General features: G+C 47.9%; 1 long non-coding RNA gene across 1 annotated transcript; it reads left to right on the forward strand.

Annotated features, from left to right (window-relative positions):
• Positions 1 to 594: 594 nt before the first annotated feature.
• Positions 595 to 1,937, forward strand: LOC138686681 (uncharacterized). Its single transcript, XR_011325973.1, has 3 exons — positions 595 to 707; positions 1,190 to 1,367; positions 1,694 to 1,937. It is a non-coding gene; the product is annotated as an uncharacterized lncRNA (long non-coding RNA).
• The last annotated feature ends 17,210 nt before the right edge of the window (positions 1,938 to 19,147 follow it).

Here is a 19,147-nt window from a genome sequence, read left to right on the forward strand (position 1 = left end):
TTCCAGTAGCAGAAAGTGTGTTTGGCTTTCCCTTGAGATTGTATTGACCCCAACCTTTCTTTTTCCTGATAACATCTTTTTCCTGATGCATTTAGTTACTGCAGAGGGTTCCTCCGATTAGCCAGAAGCCTTTTCTATGTCTTATGGCCTGCAAAAGAGTAGGGCCAAGGAGAACTCAGTGGCAGGATTGCTTTTCTCATGGGGTTGTGCCCTCCTCCTTTTGACACCATGTCCACAGTGCTCAACCTGCTCGTCCAGCCTGTGTGCGCTCTTTTATTTCGGACAGTCAGATTTTGGTGCACTGACCCGAAGGGTTTAGCAGTATCTCTGGGCGTAGGACCCTGTTCCTCTCGTTGCTCCAGCAAGAGAGGGCTTAGACCTTGGCATCCTGAGTTTTAGTGGGGCTGTTGGGCACATCTGAGTCTGACAGCTTGGGGTCTTCTCTGTTTCTGTGGACTTAATCACAAGGAAGCAAGTAGAGCGCATTCTGCTGCAGAAGCAGGTGCACCACTTGGAAGCATGAGATGCAGAACCAGCTCCTCCTGCACTCCTGCCAACACACCCTGTTGTGTCTTTGCAGGCAGCTACTGGCCATCCAGGGGAGCTCCTTGGAGGAAAAGGAGGAGAAAGAGAAAGAGAAACTAATTCCTCTGGTCGAACCCCAAACAGTAGACTTCATTGCCAGAGCTATTGAGAGGAGAGAAAAGGTACCTGACATGGGCTGCTGCAGCGAGCGTGTCATACTGGACTGTAGAGAAGCCTCACTCCACGCATGCCAATTGTCACAAGATTCTTCACTGTGTGTGCACAGGACCACTGACTAGTTGCTTTGGTGCTTACTTGAAGAGAGGTGGGTGACTCTGCCATCTGAGAATATATTTTTCACTTCCATTAGGTTCATGAAACACACCCAAAGACCTTACTTGTGAATGTTTCTGTCAGCAACATGACTGCAAGGCTTGTCTGGAATAGCCAGCTGCCAGGTGGTTTTTCTTTATCTTATCTTTGACTTATCTTCCTAGTCATTACAGACAGGCTCTTTGGTGGAACCTGCAGGAACCTGGGAGCAAACCAGTGTGGGCAGAAAGGCAGAAGAGAAGGGGCAGAAGGGAGGATAGGAATGAAAACAGCCCAGCCCTCTGCAGGGCAGACTAATGCTGCCTGCTGTTGTATTTTCGTCCCCCTCCAGAATAAACACTTGAAGAGGAAGGAGAAGCTTCCAGAACACATCCAGAAATACTTGGATGAAGAGGAAAAGGAGAAAACAGAGCTGGTGGAGCAGAAAAAAAGTAAACTGCAAACCCCGCCAGTGACCAAAGAGAAGGCTAAGAGAGAAAAGGAGAGAAAAGGAGACACAGAGGAGCCAGGTACTTTGAATTCCTGCAGAAAAGAGCACTTTCTCTTCTGGGGGGCTGAGATTGCAAGATACCTCTAGCACCGCAGCCGTCCCAGCAGCATTGCTGCAGCAGAGCTGGGCAGGTGACTGCTGCCTTTCCTGAGCAAGAGGGGTGACAGGGAGTTGTAGTGAAACCCTGGTGACGCTCAGGCATCACCCCAAGGGTATGCTGAGGTCCTTCTCCTGGTTTTCCCCATCCCGCTGGGGTCCCTGCCAGAAGTGGCCTGGGGGTCTGCATGCTGGGAAGCAGCACCTTCCAGGTGCGGGGCTGTTGTATGAGAGTCTCTTCCTGTGCAGTAATCCAGTTCCTCTGAGCAAGCATCAGTCAGCCCCTCGACTAGCACAGAGATGGGGGACTCCAGCCCCAACCTCCTGGAGACGATGATGGAGGAGTGGGAAGAGGCCGGAGAAGAGCCACCCACAGTCTGCGAGGATGACACTGTCCCCCCTAAGCGGTAAGAGTGCGCCAGCTCCAGCCGAGGCCTGGGGCACTGGGGTGGTGGTGAGCCACTGGTGGGGGGTCAGGGAAGCCAACCCCTGAGCCGTGGGGCCTCACAGAGCACCCGGGAATTTCTTCAGCCATGGGAATGAGCTGGGTTAGAGCCTGATGGCAGGGGCCAAAGCAGGTGCTTGAAACTCCTCCTGCCTTGAAGGCGTTGTGGGGCTGAATGGGGCCACGTAGGTGTGGGGCTGGGAGCAGGAAGAGGCAGGAGGGTCACAGCTGAAGGGTCAGAGAGACTTTGTCCTTGCTGTTGCAGGAGCCTTTCCCCACGGACACGCCAGGCCCTGCGGCAGGTGGTGACATGCATCCTGGGGCAGGTCACCCGCAAGCGCAGGGGGCAGAGGGACCAGAGGGCCAGACGGATCTGCAGGACAAGCTCAAGTGGTAAATCTCTCCAGACACGGGCAGTGTCTCCTCTCCCGCACTGCCCTTCCTCCCACTGCCCGCAGCACCAGGGGAGACAGGCGCTTTTCCTGGCACTGGCCTCTCGGCAGAGCTGCCTTCTGCAGGTGCGGCGTGCACCCAGCTTGGGAGCCCCGGCTGGAGAGCGGTCGCCCTGTGCTCACACCACCTCCTCCCACTGTGTGTCCACAGCGAGCTGGCAGTGCTGCAGTGGCATCGGTTGCGGCAAGAGGCATGCAGCAGCCCACAACTGCGGGAAGCTGGAACCCAACCTGCATCCCCTGCTAGGGCAGGGAAGAGGAGGGCAGGACTGGTACGTAGCATGGGCTCCTGGAGGGACTGTGTCGTATCCACCTGTAGAAAAGCATAGTGATATGGATGTCATGTCTTGCAAGACCCCATATCGTGTGCTTAGCTGAAGGCTGAAGCACTTCTCCCAAGGTTTTCTCGAGAGGCAGCAGGTTGTTCTGTCCATTTAGAAGACAGCCTTCACTTCTGTCATCTCCAGAAACACCCGAAGAATTGATCTGGTGGTGTCTGCAACGGCGACAGCACTGCCGGGCTTGTCTGGGATAGCAGGCAGCTGGGTTGCTTTCAGCCCCGTGGCCACTTGGCTCAGGGGTCATTGCAGAAAGGCTCTGCAGTTGGGCCTGTGAGGACTGTGAGTAAATCAGGTCTGACAGAAAGGCTGAGGAGAAGGGGCAGGAGGGAGGGAGAAAGAAAGGCTGCGTGAGAGGCCAAGCCCCTGCTGTGCCATGCCCCTCGCCACATCCAATGCCCCAGTGCAGGACTGAAGGCCTATACCAGCTGCACAGCCTTAGCACCGACCGTGGGTCTCCCCCAGATGAAGGAAGCTGCAGCACAGCCAGGAGCCAGCCCGCCGGTTCGCCAGGAGAGAGCCAAGAGCAGGAGACCAAGCGATGATCTCTGGTGGGCTGAGGTGAGCCTCAGGGCAGAGCTCCTCACTCCAGGGAAAAGGGCACCACACTCTAGTGGCCTACAAAAATGTTGCTGTCCTCACAAGAGCAGCTAACACAGACAACAAACTAACACTCCATGTTCATGGCCACTCAAGAACATCCACCTCTTTTTAAATGCAGAAGTATTAATTCATCAGGCTGCAGTGGAATAAAACACAGTGTGAGATGGCGTGCAACATCACCATCTCCTTCCTATTGATTTAGTAGGTGAACTGGACAGCAGCAAGGAGCGCATCTGGAGGAACAGGGCGTCACTGCTTCACACTGGAGAGGTGCAAAATGAAAAGACGGTCCCTGTCTGAAAGGGACTGCTGTCTCCGTACATGCTGAGAGACTACTGGGGGATGTGCAGAGGGAGTAAGGGCTTACTCAGAGACCCAACAACACAGGGGTACTGGCTTCCAGAAACCTCTACTCTGGAAGAGCAGACATGGAAACAGCTGATGTGCCCTTGGATTCTGATCTGTCTTTGCTGCCAGCTCTGTTGACCAGAAGTAGTACCCCCTTGAGGTACAAAACAAAGAGACTGTGCTATGTGGCTCGTGTCATTCCTTGCTGTTCTGGAAGTAGCTGATTTGCAATTATGATCATTCCTATGATAGACTGATTAGTAATAAAATATCATCTGAAATTTGAGCCTTCCTTTTCTCTGAACTATGAAGAATTAGCTTGTTTTCTCCAGGGAAATTTCATGAGATATTTAATCTCTTCTCTGAACTGTCACTGACATTGTATTTCACAATAGAAGAAAGTAGGATGTCTCTTGTTTTGTTCTGGTTTAACGTCTGGAAACATACAGAGTGCATTGAAAGGATCTTGTGCTATTCTAACTGGTATTACTTCCATTTTTTTCTTCAGCAACTGTTGAATTTTGTCAGTGACATAACTAAGAACTTCAGTACATTTCAACTGGAAAAATGATATGCTGTGCTCAGGCCATGTATTTACCAATGTCGGGAAGAGTATGACAAAACCAAATTGGTGAAAGTAAGTGTGTTTGTATTCCAGCACATTCTATCACTGCTATGCAGCATGTGTGCATCCTGGATATCAGACTTATTCAGTATTACACTTTACTGCTTCTCCCCCTGCCTATGGCTTCCTCCTTCTCCCGCTCTGGGCAGTCAAACATGGTAACACTTAGCATTCCTTCCATTCTCGAACAGAAATTGAAGTATGGAACAAGAGTTTGAGACTTTTCTAGGCTCATGTTGTGGTTTAACCCCAGCCAGCAACAGCCACTCACTCACTCCCTACCACCCAGCGGGATGGGGGAGAGAATTGGAAGGAAAAAAGGTAAAACTTGTGGGTTGCGAGAAGAACAGTTTAATAGAACAGAAAGGAAGAAACTAATAAGGATAATACTAACAATAATAAAATGACAATAAAAGGATTGGAATATACAAAACAAGTGATGCACAATGCAATTGCTCACCACTCGCCGACCATCACCCAGTTAGTTCCCAAGCAGCGATCCCTCTGAGCCCAACTCCCCCCAGTTTATATACTAGATGTGATGTCCCATGGTATGGAACACCCCTCTGGCCACTTTGGGTCAGCTGTCCTGGCTGTGTCCCCTCCCAACATCTTGTGCCCCTCCAGCCTTCTTTCTGGCTGGGCATGAGAAGCTGAAAAATCCTTGACTTAGTATGAACACTACTTAGCAACAACAGAAAACATCTGTGTGTTATCAACATCTTTCTCATACTAAATCCAAAACATAACACTATACCAGCTACTATAGACAGAAAATTAACTCTATCCCAACCAAAACCAGGACAGATATTCAGTCTTCAGTTTCAAGGTCCTTGACCCTTTTGCCTCGATGTCAGTTGAGAACAGATAAAAGTTGTTACACCTCTCACTCTGCCTCAGCAGGAAGAAGCCTATTCTCTCAAGCACTGGCCATCTCAGCCTCTTCCTCCACATCTGATAGGGAATTTGGATGGATTGGTAGATCGGAACATCTTCCAGTTACTTCCAGCTCCTCTCTTTATAAGAAAATGCTTGAAAACTTGATAAACTTCTATCCTGGTTTTCCAGCTTGTTGAAACGCATTTTTCTGAAGTCACCAGTGGTGCTGTATATTCCATTGCAAGGCACAGCGGGGGCTTCTGCTGTCATAGCCTCTGGGTGCCTGATGGAAACTCAGGATTGGCACTGGAGAAAAAGCTGCCAGGTTAAAGGTGCTGCTGTCCTTCAAAGTGACATCTTTCTCTGAGCAGGTGACAGGAGGGGCTGGACTCCAGCACAGACTGATGTCAGAAGGACAATAGTTGACTCCAACAATCAGTTATTGAAACCATAGGAATAGGAATGGAAAGTCCCTACATTGAATCCATTGAAGCAAGGATGTGAAACAATGTGGTTCTGTCAATGCTATTCCCTTACTGCTGATTTATATCATAGGTGCCCAGTCTTGGAGTAGTGTCAAGAAAAGCACGTCCTTAGCTAACCTAGCTTGATTTTTAATGTTAAAAATGACACCCACTTGTGCATAATGAGTATGTAAATGTAAGAGACCACCTTAATATAATGAGTTAGGTAATCACGTAGACATGTGTAGAAGCACTTCTGTTATATAAATTGTTTGTAACCAATCATGTATTTTTGTACCACTTCTTCCTTGATCCTGATGTGTGTACAAGACCCTGCTTGTGTTTCAAGTGTGTGCTGGCAGTGTTAGATGCCTGGCACCCTCTTCTGCACAGAAAAGAAATAAAAACCAAGTATCTTGACTCAGTGCGTTATTGGCCATCTGCACACCGGGTAGAAGAACCCTTTTGGGACAACAAGACGAGGTTTGCCACGCTGGGCCTCACAGCTGTCATCTCTTCCTCTCCCTGCCACAGCTGTAGCTGCTGCGTGCCATCAACTCGCCCCGCAGCCCCAGGTGCTCCTGCCCCAGGCATGCTGGGTGGCAGGAGAGCGAGGAGGCGTCAGGCCAGCCCATGCGTCACGTCAGCTGCAGCCTCCTGGGCCACCCGTGGGGCTGGGTGGCCCTCCAGCTCCTGGGACTGTACTCCACAGCATGCTGGGAGCTGTGCTCCCTGCCGTGGGGCACGCTGGGGGGTGTATTCCTTCACCCCCGATGGCATGCAGGCAGCCATAGTCCCCACAGAATTACAAGTGCAGATCCCCAGTGCTGTTGTGGCTGTGAATGGGCTGCAAAGGGAGGGCGACGGCCAGCAACAGCTTTCAGGCCTGGCACCTTCCTTGTGGGAGAACTAGCTGGATGTTTTCTCTATTGGAAATAGGCTGCGCAGAGATTGAGAGTGGTGATATGTTTAGGTCACTAGGCAAGTGCAGATTGTGAGGGACTGAAAGAGTTAATGTAACAAACATTGTGGTGGGGCAAGTTCTGCTTAACGACTAACTCTGCATAACAAGGAACTCTGCCTAGCAAGGAACCCCAGGTGAAAAGAAGCGGATCAGCACCCATCAGCAACAGGACGGGGAGGGTGTGCTGGAGGGTGCACAGATCCCTGTTCTGATATCCTGAACAGGGCAACTCACCAGGCAGGGAAGGGGAAGTTACTCCCCGAAAGACCCCCCAAGCCTAAAGACTCACAAACCCCTCACAACACCTAATTAGCCTAATGGCCGCCCGAAGGAGGGGCAAGGATGATAAAAGGACACAAACTGAAGCCCCAGGTGTGCAAGCCCACCGGAGCCCGACCCCTCAGCTAACTGAACCAACGCTGGACCCAGGACATGTGAAATCTTTCTCTTCTCTCTTTCCTTTTCTGTAATCCCCTCACGTCATCCCTTTAGACATAAACCGTTGACCAAGTCTGGGACGAGGAGCAGATCCAGCCGCCCCTGGGCTCCTCTCTGAGAAGGAGTCTAGAAAGCAAGAGGGTCTGCTCCAAACCTCTCAACGGGAAGGATCTCCTTATTGTCTTCACTGAACTGATCCCCAGATAAGCAAGACCTGTAGTATATGTTTGGTGATGCAGGGTTAGCACATTACACAGTTTACTGACATAGTTTTATAACGGGGAACCAAAGGAACCTTAGTAGATATAGTAGATATATAGATGTAGATAGGAACTGTTTAATAATTATCTAGCTTATAGTGAAGTTAAAGAAATTTCAGTAGAGGTAGACATGGGCCAAGGGGATGAGAAGTGATGCTTAACGTTTGCATTGTTGAGGCTGGCTGGGGCAGAGGATAGTCCCTGATAAGAAACAGCAGTCAACCCCAAAAACCTGCCAAGACCGGCCTTGTGACTTTTTGGAACTAATTTTAATATGAAGCGGGGATAGATCATGCCTATGTCTAGGCGTATTGTGAAACGCCATGTATATGTAACACTTCACTGTATAAATTTGAAGCGAACTGCAGAGTCAGGCATGCACGACTTCTTTGGTGGGACTACCCCCCGTGCTGCCCAGCGCTGAATGAACATACCTACTTTACAGTCTCGCTGATTGTGGAGTGTTTTCTGCACGTCAGTTTCATGCCAATTTTTGCTGTGAGCATACCAATTTTGGTGGTGTGCATACTGTTGTCCTAAAAGCGGATTCGTTACCTGGTGTGCAACAGACCAATATCTCACACACTCAGGAGAGATATTGCTTTATTCTGTGCAGGGTGCTCCATGGACTTTCCACAAATCAAGCATACCAGAGTCATCAGGTATGTGCTGTTTATACAGTAACAATTGCATCTAATTTATTAAGCTACTCCTACCTAATGCATATTGAAACTATCTAATGCATATGCATAGGATTATGTAACCATGACACATCAGATGCCTTCTCTGCATGCACGGATGTCTCGGGTAGTCTTCAGTGGTCGTTTGAGGAGGTAGCCCCTCCTCACTTTGACTGCTAAGTCGCTCTGTATTGGGTCAGTGGTTCATTCTCCTGCCAAGAGGGATGCACCATCAATCAGGAAGAATAGAAAGAATCAGAATCAGTGCTCCAAGTGAGGCACCATTAAACAGGAAGAATAGAAAAGCTCAGAATGATCCTGGCTAACTAACTTAATTTAAATTCTAATCTACCACAGGATTTTCGGTATCTGACATCAATACCAATTCTTGTTTTAAGCATACCAATTTTGTGGTGAGCATGCCAATTCTTGCTGTGAGTGAATAAAAGTTGAGTTTTGTGAGTTAAGGATCCCTGGTATTGTTTCACCTTAATCAGCAAAGGAATCTTCACCTGGGAATCAGCAAACCTGAGTTATTGTCCAGAGAAATTGGGACATGACACTAAGAAAGCACAGATCCCTAGTGCTGTTCAGCCTGTGAATTGGCTGCAAAGGGAAAGTGAGGGCCACGAACAGCTTTCAGGCCTGGCACCTTCCTTCTGGGAGAACTACCCAGATGTTTTCATTTTGGAAATAGGCTGTGCAGAGAACAAGAGTGATGAGAAGTTTAGGTACTAAGGCAAGTGCAGATCCCCAGCACAGTTGGGCCTGTGAATAGGCTGCAAAGGGAAGGTGAGGGCCAGGAACAACGTGTACAAAAATAACCTCTACTGAGCCACCTAATGCTGTTATAGGAGTGCAGAGAAAGGTGAGGCACTAAAGTTCTAATGCTGACACAATTTGATGTGATGAGGCCACTTTTTTTTTCCCAAGTGCTCTGTTGGGATGGTCATCCGTTTTGTTTAATGTGTTATACATAGTATCTATAAAAACATTGTCGCATTAGAAAAGTTTCAGTGACACTCTTAGTGAGGTGCAACATTTCAGCAGTCCTTTTTGTACAGCAGGGTGTTTTGTGATGTGCCTTCCATGAGTGTGTTCTCACAGATGAGTTGGCCACGTAACACTGGACAGTCATTTCTTCTGAGCAGAAGAAAAAAGTCTGACCTTGCCTACCAGGGCAGGGGACCAGCACAGGGATGAATGGCTTTGGGAGAGAGAGGGTGCCAGGAAGTTGGTAAGCTTGAGTGCCGGCCAAAATCAGAACACCAAGATGTATGCAGGGGTATGTGCTAAAGGTGGATCAAGGTAACGGAGGGCAGCACTGGGTAGGCCCCCAGGGCATCAGGGTGAGAATAAGACCCCTGTGCGGTTAAAGATGAGGAATGCAGACAGATCTGGTGGGAAAGGGAGCCCAGGACCTTGCAGCAGGCGTTGACAGTGCCTCAGTATTGAATCACTGATGTAGCTTTGGATCCGTAGATGGATTCTACTCAATGTGCTTTCAACTGTGTTAAAAACTGAAGGTTCAGGATTTTTCAGTTACAGTTTATAGTTTAGTTTGTTCTTGAGGGTTTCCTCACTCAGGAGCCATGGTTTATTACTTGATTGTGTGGGGCTCATTATTTACCAGTCAGGGTTTGCAGTTTCCTCATTTACTGATCAGGGCATGGGATTTCAAATCTAACTTCATCCATAAACTTCAAATCCCCAGTGACTATGTGGGTTCCAAGCCTTACAGTTTACCACTTTGGGGCTGAGGGTTGATGACTTACTATTAAATGGAAAGGTCTAAATCCTTAGATAATAAACTCTAAGCCCTAAACAGTACACTGGGAACCCTTCTTTGGGATTTGAAACAGTAGCACACTGGCCATAGTTTTCTTTGTGATCCCTGTAAGAAAGGCCCTCAGACTATGTAATGTATTGATTAGAATTCCATTTATTGAAGCTAACACCAGAAGGAAAAAGAGGATGGTTTAGCTAATCTTATGTCCTTCAGATGCTGGGAACCCCAAGTGGTGTGGTCAGAGGGACCTCCAATGAGGGCACGGCCCGTGGTGCAGTTCCTGCCTGTGGAGAGGTTCCATTGACAATTTGATCTTTTGAGATCTTCCAGGATTTTCTTAGAACAAAATAATACTATTCATCATTTCTGCTGCCAAACAAAAGGATGTTCACTTGAGAACCTGTTGCTTCACTTTGTGATAGAGACAAGGACATGTAATTGCTAGTAGCAGGAGCTGTCTACAGGGTCCTTTGTTATGATTAGCAGGCTGAGGTTATCCTGTGAACAAGGGATACATGGAGCACAACACAGGCTTGAAGACCAAGCTCTATTTGCAGCATTGCACAGCACCAGGCCCATGCCTTCTCCTGTTAACTGTTCTATGGACAACAGACTCCCCAATACACAGTAGTCTCCTGGTTAGGATCAGGCACGTGTCCTTGCCAATGCAAGGACTCCCACAGCAGCCAGTGCTGTGCTCCCCTGCCAGTTGTTAGGGACTAGTTGTTAATAGTTGAAGGAGGATGGGGGAGGGAATTGGGTGTTTCTGGTGGGAGGAAATAGTGAGGAGGAAAAGAGGGTGCTCACTCACAGGGGAAGGACAAGGGAGGATGAGAGGAGAGGGAATTACTGGTCCTGATCGTGCAATGCAGGTGTTGTTTTTCAGGGACGTGGTTAGGGCAGAGGGGCTGCTGTCATGGTTAGGGCAGAGGGGCTGCTGTGTGCATCGTGTTTTTACCAGCTGTCTTGGGCAGTGAACTGCACTGTAAGGCCTCCCTCCTACTCAGCTGCACTCGAGCTGTAGCCTGACTCCACACCTGCATGCAACAGGAGGAACTAAGCATGAAAATACAGTCCCTGTAGGAAGAGTCACCTGTTTGTGCAAGACTGCTGCATGCAGAGGAAGATCAGTTGTGGGTTGAAGGTAATGCATCATTCTGGACACAGCACACAAATAGCGATGAATAAATTTCAGCTTTCGCTGTAGAATGAGTTTGACATACTATACTTTGTCAGGTTTTGATTTGACATTAATATTCTGCTAGTTCAGTACCTCAAGAATAAAAGATATGCTGCTAAATGTTTTTTACACTTATTAAAGAACAGTTCTAGAGTCTGTGAGAGTTCACAAAAAGCAACTTGTATGTCTGACTTCTGAGAACCTCTAGATTTCTCTTCTGTCCTTCTAGAAATGTCTGACAAAGGATTTCAAAACGATTGCCTCGAGGTATTTTTTCAGTTGCATTGAGTTTTCTTTGTTTGTTGTTGTTGTCTTGTCCATCTTCAGTTCCCTTCCAGAGGCTTTGAGGCAATGTTCTTTGGTTAGAGAACGAAGAACCTTAAGGGGTGGGGCATGGAATTTAATTATAATCCTGGGCTGTGATTCTACATCCTTTTCCTTTGTGCCAAGTCAGCTTCAGATCCTCCATTTCCTGGCTTCACTCCTGTTCCCTCGCAGGGCTTTGTCCCCTCTGTTGTACCTACTTGACTGTTAGTGCAGCTGCCCTCTGAACAACATCTGTGAACTGATGCAGCACAAGAGACTCCCAGATGGAAGTGCACTTTGGCAGGCGACGTACACCTTTGTTCTGGTTTAGATTGTAACCCCGTGGTCATACGTGTTTGAGCTGAGGTAACTCTGGGTATATGTCTGTTGGGAGAGTTGTAAGGCTTTATAACTGAGTTTTCTGCCAAGGGGACAGTGACATAGAGCTCCAACTTCTAGTCTTTTTGTGGGATGAGGTATGTAGCTGGATGTTTGTTTGTTTTGTTTTGTTTTTTAAGATGTTCACACTGGCAGTACTCTGTGTAGTTACTATTCTCTGTGTATCACCAGAAAATAAACTCCAGTTATATAAATTGATAAAGTGTCAGTTTGATAAACTGTCAATGAGCAGTGACCTGGAGAAGAAGTATCACTGGATGAATGCCATAATTAAAGGTCCAAGTCCGTACCAGGTCTTCCATGCGGAGTGTGGGGACAACGAGAGTCAGAGAGTCAAAGGTGAGGCCAGGGACATGCAAGACAAACCCCTGTCCAGCTGCATGTCCTGAATTGAAGCAGTAAAGTTGAGCGCATTAATGAAGATTTGAGCTACCCGATCATGGCAGGATCCTTGGAAGAACTGTCATCTCTCATCCTCCCTTGTCCTTCCCCTATGAGTGAGCATCCTCTTTTCCTCCTCACTATTTCCTCCCACCAGAAACACCCAATTCCCTCCCCCATCCTCCTTCAACTACTGAACAACACCCCCCCCCAAAAAAAAAAAAACCCCAAAAAAACCCCCAACACTTAAGTACTTAAGATGAAGACTTGCAGGTCTCACCTGCAGGTCCTAAAGCTGGCACCAGAAGTGCTCATTAGGAAGACACAGCCACACCTCAGGATGTCCACAGGCTCAGGAAAATCATGCTTCAGCTGAGCTGTAAGAGATTCACACTTCAAAGAGCATCTCAACAGGTATGAGGACTGAAATTAAAAACCCTTCACATTCTCCAGTCTGACACCACTGTCATACATCCGTGTTTGATACGAGGCCAATAAAGACTTACTCTAATGCAAAATCCCTTTAGCTATACTCTAAACTAACTGGGCTGAAAAGGCAAAGAACTTGGAAACACACAATGCGGAATCATCAGACCCTCACACTTCTGCCCTGGATCTTCAAACTCAACATCATTTTCCTATAACACGTTTCCAAGTTAAGATATTCTCAAAAGCAGCAGCAGGACATATTTCTTGCAGCGCTTTCACCTGCTTGTACCCCCCTCTGATCCATTGTCAGCCCTTGAATTGCTTTGTCATTTCCTCACTTTGCTCCTCCAGCTGCACAGTTATTCCTGTAACCAGAACAGCAACGGCTCTTAGGGCAAGAAACTTGGCACAGTTAAGGGACTGGCTTTGTAGTTTCAGCTGTAAAATTCTAAGCAGTAACTTCTCCCCTTGCTTGGTAAAGAAAACTCAGCACACTGTGGGTAGTTTAGAGACCACCACCTCCCTAGAATAAAATAAACAAGCACTTCTGCATCTGCTAGGACTCTCGCATCACCTGGGGTGCAACAGGAAGCCAGAAGCTCACACTTGCAACCTGCACCACTGATTGCCAAGAAATCTTCCCTGTAAAGCCAGCAAAGAGAAGCCAAGACAAGCCAAACACTTGCCAGACACTTCCAAAGCTCCAAAGGGAGAAATGTTATGAAACAAGACAGGCACCCAGCTGAGAAGGCAGAAAATTCAAATACCATTTTAAGAGTTTTAGAGACACTACAGTACATAAAGTACAATCTTTCACCTGTTAACTCTGCAGATGCAGGCTATATACAAAGCAAGTGCTCAGGCAAGGGAAGAGGATGAAATTCTGGAGAACAACAACAGATACACAAGTATCTTAATCCTCAAGATACAAAAAGCAGCCAAAGACTTGAAACAGAGGCAGCAAATATATCCCCATAATGAAGTTTAGGAGTCCCCCTCATTAGGGGAGACCCAAGAGTCACCCACAATGTCAGTGTAACCTTTGTGGACAGAATAAGTCCAGTAAGATCACTGGGCACACTCTTGTAGCAAGTCTTAAAAATGGATCTAAGTGGAAAATGAACAACTGAGACTAGGAACAAGCACCTATTAACTATCCGTTGGCCATTTACTCCCCTTGGACTAACACCAGCAGCACTGAGGAGGGAACCAAACATATGGACCCACTTCTTTACCACAATCCCGGAAAGCGCCCAAGGAGAGCACTAGCAGTTCTCCCTGGATGACTTGACTGTACAAAGGGAGAAAGCTGGAGGAATTCCCAGGAGAAGGTGTTTGGGGAAGAGGTTGAGCATCACCCTCATTGCTGTGCTCAAGCCAACATTGCAAAGTAGCTCCCACTTCCTTAAGAATGTCCCTCGTGGTAACACCCAATTGTTACTGAGGGGTTGCTCAGTTGCCCAGTACTTGCAAGCTGGGTATTACCAAGCCCAGAATTAAAGTCACTAGTTTGATTACATGTGATCACAAACACTGACAATGTAATACCCAAAGATGCCCGAATTAACATGCTAGTCTCCTGAAAAGAGCTGAGCCATAAAATTAGCTGCTTCCTACAGTCGCCAGCAGCACAAAAGCTCCCACATGACTGAAAAGTCAACAGCAGGAAGAAAAGTCTCAAGGGCTGCTATGATTAAAGTTCTTTTCTCTCCTTCAAGTGCCTAATGCGAGATAAACCAGAGCCTGTTCCCCCCACCCTCCCAGGAATAGACCTTTACTGTGTAATCCCATCAGTCAAACATGGACAAGGGCAACTGCCCACTTCTACAGGCTGAGCCAGCCTCAAAGGTCTACTCGGTCTCAAATAAAGCAAATTGAAGGTCTCCAGCATGGCTTGACAAAATGCCAGCAAGCCCACTGCTGCTCGACGGAGGTCGCCACTGCCAGTACAATATTGCTGCAGTAAAGATGGGATGATGTGGGGTGGAGGACGCAACCCCAAACGCACCATTCCGGAGGGCAGGCAAGAACAACGGAGGGAAATCATTAAGGAACATTGGAAAAGATAAGACATTCTGAAAACAGGCATGTGTGGTGGGTTGATCCTGGCTGGATGCCAGGTGCCCACCAAAGCCATTCTATCACTCCCCCCTCCTCAGCTGGACAGGGGAGAGAAAATATAACAAAGGGCTCATGGGTCAAGATAAGGACAGGAGAGATCACTCACCAATTACCATCAGGGGCAAAACAGACTCAGCTTGAGGAAAATTAACTCAATTACCAATCAACCAGAGTAGGGTAATGAGAAATAAAACCAAATCTCAAAACACCTTCCCTCCACCCCTCCCTTCCCTCCCAGATTCTCTACCTACCCCCCCGCAGTGGCGCAGGGGGATGGGGAATGGACTTTATGGCCAGTTCATCACATGTTATCTCTGCCACTTCATCCTCCTCGGGGGCAGGACTCATCAGACTCTTCCCCTGCTCCACCATGGGGTCCCTCCCACAGGAGACAGTCCTCCACAAACTTCAACATGGGTCCTCCCCACGGGCTGCAGTTCTTCATGAACTGCTCCAGCATGGGTCCCCCACGGGGTCACAACTCCTGCCAGAAAACCTGCTCTGTGGGCTCCTCTCTCCACAGATCTGCAGGTCCTGCCAGGAGCCTGCTCCAGCGCAGGCTTCCCACGGGGTCACAGCCTCCTTCGGGCACCCACCTGCTCCACCGTGGACCTCCATGGGCTGCAGGGGGACAGCCTGCCTCACCATGGTCTTCACCACGGGCTGCAGGGGAATCTCTGCTCCAGTGCCTGGAGCATCTCCTCCCCCTCCTTCTTCACTGACCTCGGTGTCTACAGGGTTGTTTCTCTTACATGTTCTCACTTCTCTCTCCAGCTGCCGTTTCCGTCTGTCCCAGCAACTTTTTTTCTTTCTTAAATATGCTATAACAGAGGTGCTACCACTATCGCTGATTGGCTCAGCCTTGGCCAGCGGCAGGTCCATCTTAGAGCCAGCTGGTATTGGCTCTGTTGGACACAGGAAAAGCTTCCAGCAGCTTCTTACAGAAAGCACCCCTGTAAACCCCCTGCTACCAAAACCTTGCCGCACAAACCCAATACAGCATGCCACTGGGTCTCAGCAGAGCACAGTGAGCCGTTCAAGAAGCTACTGAAGCACAGTCACAAGACTCAACTCCATCCATCGCAGGGGTCTATCTGCCATTTCAACAACAGGCTACCCCCAGATCGCCTCCATGCAGAGCCTGGAGATTCCCTGCCCTACAGCCATTCCTGCACTTTAATGGGAAACCCCTGCCTTTCTCCCCATGAGCCTGGGTTTCAATTCCAGTATCTAACTCAACAGGGCAAGAAAATCAAATCAAGAAAACCCGGCTTTTTCTCCCATCACTTATCTTTGGACAGTTGGCCTATCATCACCTTTCTCCATCTCAAGTTCTAACACTGACTGGACCAAAAGTGACAGATGACCAACCACAAAATGTTCAGAAACTTAACATCTGTATGGCTACAAGCATTTCAAACCACTGAAACAGGCTAGAAATCAAGTTCTCTCTGGCCCCATTTGTTTGCAGGCTTGCAGCACTACCTAGTTTGTTTCCAGTTTTTCGGGGGGATTTTCATACAGCAACAAGGGTGGATCCCTCCCCATGAGAAGTTCTCTTTGCAAGAAAGCACCCTGAAAGCAGAATACACAGAAGCAGGTGAGACTTGAGGAATTTTACATCGTTGTCCAGATTCTTCCGAGATTTGTCCAAAGCTTCCTATGCAGGAAAAAAAAGGAGGAAAAGGGCATTCACACTACCAGGCTTTAGGACCACACACTGAGGTACTCAGGGAGACCACAGTCAGCAGAGAGGGACACTTTTCAGGGATGCCTCTGCAGTAACCTAGTGACTCTGCCGACTCTGCCGAAAGATCAGCCTCTCTATCTGGAAGCTGAAGCTCAGTCCATACAAACACCCTTTTTGCCCCCTCACCCAGACCTGCAATATGCTTCAATTAATTGACCAACATCAGGGCTAGGACTTCCAGACCAGGAGTTTTCCTTTGGCACTGGTGACACTCAGCGCCTAACTAGTAAATGTTGTTTCAGCACAACTGGAGGACACTCAAGTAGACTCAAGTGACTAGTTTCTTTAGGAAAGAGAAGAAAGAGGAGGAAAAAAAAGAAAAGAAGAAAAAAGAGCAAGCAGCACCTCAAACCAAGCCCAAATAAAAAAAAGCTAGAGCAGAACACATTCCCTCTGACACAGTGATCTTACACAGTAGCTGGAGGGATAATCCTAGAAATACACAACCTGTCATACTTCACCCAAGACTTGGTTCTTCTCTGTATACTTCCACTTTTCAAAGCCTGTAAAATAACCAAAGCAGTATGTTGCCATCACAGAACAACACAGGCACCATTACAACATCTTTAAAAAACAATGAACAACTCTAAAATTGGTGTGCTCCTTTGCTACCCCAGGGGATATAATCTGCCCTTTTTCTGAGAAAAGCCTGAAGAGTCACACACGCAGCGCCATGAACTGATTCCATTTAAGCAACTAACCCACAAGGGAAGTAGAATTATGAACGTCACAAGAAGAGCTGTTTGTGAAGCACCCATGGCAGTGCTCAGCGGGAGTAAATTGTACTTCTGGGACAGGTGCACCTCTGGGAGAGCTATTCTCTGGCCAGGATTTCCACCTGGAGGGAACTGCATTCCTTTCCTTGCAGGATTTCCATCCAACTCTCCACTACCAACTGGAAATTAAGCCTGAGGCTCACTGCTTGGCATTACTGATGAAGATACTGAGTACAGAGATGAGAGGAACCACAAGGACACAGGCAGACTAGCTCCAGGCAGTCTGCCAGGAACTGCGTAGGGGACTAGAGCTACTCTGTGGTGGTGGCTGTGACCTCCAGCAGAGACAGGAGAACAGAGCACGTCCCAGCCCTGTCTGTCTTCTCAGCTTCAACCAACCGCCCATTCGGCACCAAAGCAGCGAGGTACAGGCACACTCTGCTCCACCAGCAACAGGGGCAGGGCAAAGGCATTCATCCCAGCAGAACAGAGGCGTGAGTAACAAGCTGAGAGTTTAGTGCCTGCCAAAAGTCTAGCAGGAGCACCCTGGAATCCTGCACTTTAGCTGAGCAGTGGGGAAGACCATCACCCTGGAACGCACACGCTTCACAGCTGAACCTGAAGGCCATTGGACCTATTCTCTCCACCCAGTCCCACAGAAGTTCGAGGGAGTTTCAATGCACAAGGCAGCAGGGCATTTGGGGGAAGACTGAGCCTTTCCTATAGCAAGCAGGATGACAGCAGGTGCTAGCGCAACACGAGCTAACAGCAAGTTACCTTGCTACATGGAAAGCTTCTAGCTTGCGTTAGTGAAGCCTGAGGTACACTCTTCAACCTTGGGGAAAACAAACAAACAAACAAACAAAAAAAAACCAAAACAACAAAACAAAAAAACCCCACAAACCAGTTCATTTATCACACTGGCTCGTTACAGGAGATGGCCAACCAGAACAGCTAAAATGGGAAAAGTTTCCACAGCCTGAGACAAAAAACATCCTGCGTTGTAGGCAGGTTATGAAGAACCCATTACCTACAGCAGCAGCACACTCAGGAACCTTGGCTCATCTGGAAAATGGAGAGATTTAGTTCATTTTGAACAACCAGAACACTCATGCCCCTAGCCCCCATTTTCCCTCAGCACCTCTGCAGGCCCTCCATGTCATGTCCCCCTGCAATAGCCATGCTGCAGAACACAGAGTACGCAAACTCCAGTTGTGCAAGCCGATACCTGGGACAGGCAGAGGAGGAACAGAGATCCATTTTTGCTCCCAGCACTGCTGAAAACTACAATTCAAATACAAACACACTTTTGAAAACTCCTGCACTCCTACAGTTTGGGCTTGATGGGCAATACTCCCAGGGAATCCATCCCTGGGCTCCACCAATTACAGCTTAAAATGACCATATTCCTCTATGTATAAACAGTGTCATTAGACCTGTACTTTTAAAAAATAAGATCAACCCAGGCCAGGGCCAGGTCTACAGATAAAGCAGTAGCTTCTCTCTTATAAATACATTTAAAGTTGTTTGATTACAAGTAGCCCTCACTCCAGGTAACGTCACTGACACAAAGTACCTGCACACATGCAGCCCCTAGACTTTCACAGAAAGCCCAGGAGCAACCCCTCTCTGAGAAAGGAATCCTGCCTCACAGCAAAGTAGGGGAGGGGGCACATGGCCAAGATAGCCTCAATGTGGGGGAAGAGGCATCTGGACTCAATACAATAAAAAGAGATTTCAAAAACCCTTCATATAAAGCATCAAGGAGGTTAAAGCAAAAAACTGCTTCAAAAAGAGGAACAAAACTGCTGGAGACCAACAGAAATCTCTGCCAAAAAATAACTTGCCTTGAAATCAGAAAACAACGGCATCACATGGTTTTGTTGTTAAAAAAAGGAAAAGAAAAGGGGAAATCTGTGTAAAGACCAGCATTTGTAAAGAGTTATCATTAGCTCCAGAGACCAGCGCAATTCCCATGAAGTCCTGATGGAAGGGGACCTCCTGCCACAGAGAGTTTTGTCCCAGACAAGTCAAAGCAGTGGGTCTGAAGAGCATTTGGGAAGAAATTTAGGTCAGAAAAAATAGTTCCTCCAGGTTTCATCAGGATTCTATTAAAGGAAAGGTTAGATTGTTATT

Source organism: Haliaeetus albicilla, chromosome 9 (genome assembly GCF_947461875.1).
Source record: "Haliaeetus albicilla chromosome 9, bHalAlb1.1, whole genome shotgun sequence".
NCBI lineage: Eukaryota > Metazoa > Chordata > Aves > Accipitriformes > Accipitridae > Haliaeetus > Haliaeetus albicilla.